The sequence below is a fragment of the Sander vitreus genome, unplaced genomic scaffold (genome assembly GCF_031162955.1).
Source record: "Sander vitreus isolate 19-12246 unplaced genomic scaffold, sanVit1 ctg424_0, whole genome shotgun sequence".
Taxonomy (NCBI): domain Eukaryota; kingdom Metazoa; phylum Chordata; class Actinopteri; order Perciformes; family Percidae; genus Sander; species Sander vitreus.
In genome coordinates, this window is record NW_027595543.1 from 40,001 (window position 1) to 42,500 (window position 2,500).

Here is a 2,500-nt window from a genome sequence, read left to right on the forward strand (position 1 = left end):
AAGGACTGGATGAAAAGTCTTAAACTGTCTGCACTGATCATTAACACACTGGCTAACTTGGAAATGAGGTCCTATGTCCTGAACCACCCTGTTAATCTTAACTGTATCTGTGGATGGCTACCTTACCTATAGACCTATACACCTATACATTAATTATTATTATTTAATAATAATATGCTGGATTAACCCCTGCGGTGTGGGGTGACCTCACCTTGCAGCCAGCGTGCATTGCCATATAAAGACAAAATGCCTCTCATTCCTCTTTTTGAAGTGTCTGCTATGTCACTTCCTTCCTCATAGATTTGACTACACGCGTCGTCACCCTGCTTTCGGTGGTGACTCAGTACGCTGCCTGTCGAGCCGCGAGCAGCCAGACGGACAGACGGACCAGTTGAGGACGACAGAGACCGAAAATAATCCTCCACGCACAAGGGATCCATCCTCGCATCACCTCACCTCTCAGGTAACCAAGCGCCAGGTGTGTCCTGTAGGGTTTCTATTGCTGTGTGTGTGTGTGTGTGTGTGTGTGTGTGTGTGTGTGTGTGTGTGTGTGTGTGTGTGTGTGTGTGTGTGTGTGTGTGTGTGTGTGTGTGTGTGTGTGTGTGTGTGTGTGTGAAAGAGGGGAAGTGTTTGTAATCACACGCTGACATGCATAAATCTAGGTTGTTTCTTTTTAATAATCAGGTTCAGTCCAGGTTTTTCCTTCTCAAATGGTCCCACTTCACGTAAACCACCCATAACCTAAAACCTGCATGGCTCTGTGCACGTCTGAGGAAATAATCATTTCAAACTGGTGTGAATCAGTAAGAGGAGACAGCAGTCACCGTGATTTAGAAAGAGACCGAGAAGGGGAAGCCAGAGTTTTGGTAATCACAAGTTGTGTTTTCATACAATCTACATTACAACCAGAAGAAAAACCCGACGGTCTAGCCCAGGTTTGTGTTCGCAAATGGCCCCCTCTCCGTTTTCCTAAACGCAACACAAAGCCAAAACAACCCAAAACCCTAAAAACCTGCATGGCTGACATTTTAGAAATCATTTTGCAGCAGCGAGATGGCAGTTTGAGGCCTGCAGCCGAGAGGAAGGAGAAGTCAAACCATTGCAGCGAGCTGAAAAGGAAGTTTGCGGTTACCTGCAACAAAAAAAACCCCCCTCTCTCCACAAAGCAGAAACTCTGACATCAGCTCAGGACTGACAGAGTCCTCTATGCAGCGTTTTCTCTGCCTAGGCTTCAATGTGAGCATCAGAACTGACTAAATAAGTAAGTCATGTTCATTTATGAAGCACACAAAGGGCTTCACGATAATAGTAGTGAAATACAATAAATGAAAGACATGAGAATACAAAGGAACTGTATCAAATACCACACTGATGTCATGAAGTGGCGTATGTGTGCCGCGCCAATCCGTACGCCATTATTGGCGTGTTATCAAGACGCATACTGGCTTTTTAGCGTGTCTATCGACGCCATTTTGGCCTCCGTTGACTTACATTACCTTGCGATACTGAGCGTGTGAATTGACGCTTAGCGAGTAGCATGAAAGGGCGAAAAGCCACGTGGGTTGGTTAGTCGGGGGGGGGGGGGAGGACGGGTCAAACACAGGACCTTCACCCAGGAGAGCGGGGATCGGGTCCCGCGTGTGGCGTTTCCTAAACCCAACCGTCCCCGTTCTTCTTTTCCTAATCCCACCCGTTTGTCCGTTTCTTGTTTTCCTAAAACCCGCGTGTGACGTAGCCTCGCGATAACGCGCCACGTGGCGCGTGTGTTTACGCTGCGACGTCGCAGACCGCCGTCCGCTGTATACGGCGTAGACATACACGCGGAGAGCTCAAAATGCGTCCAGATAACACGCCACTTGGGCTTAAGAAAGCGGGCGTGTATGTCTACGCAAAGTCATGGACGTCGCGTTGTCAAATCAGAAAAAGAAGACTAAAAGCTGGTCTTCAACTGCTTATTGACCCTCGCGTTGTCTTCCATCGGACCGCGTTGTTGCTGCCGTTTCACACTTCTTTTCACGACCCTGTATGAACACCACTAACACCAACTCATTACTAGTTTTACACTGTTTGGATTTCATGGTCAATAAACCTCATTTATTAAGGAAATGATACCTAATCCTTCAGTTAAAAAAGCAGAAATTGTGAAATATTTAGACTCCTAAGGAAGGACAATCACAGAAGGGACAACGTTGAGTCCGGATCCTGTTTCAAAAACATGTCAGTTTCTTTTTCAAAAGCTAAGAAATTAGCCTGGTTGACCCCAGACCCTTCTCAGCTGTAACGGAGAGTGGCTTCTGGGGAGGCTCCATTCACAGCCTCTGGGCGCAACTGGAGAGTCCTTCGACCAATCAGAGCAACGATCCGGGGCACGTAGCAGCGACGGCGGCATCAACGGGCCCCTGCGCTACGGTGGCCGTCATGTTGAACGTAAACAAGAAGCTGCTCGCCGTCGTCTATTGGTGCCTCGATTTGGAAACGTTGGAAATGGGCTTGAATGGGC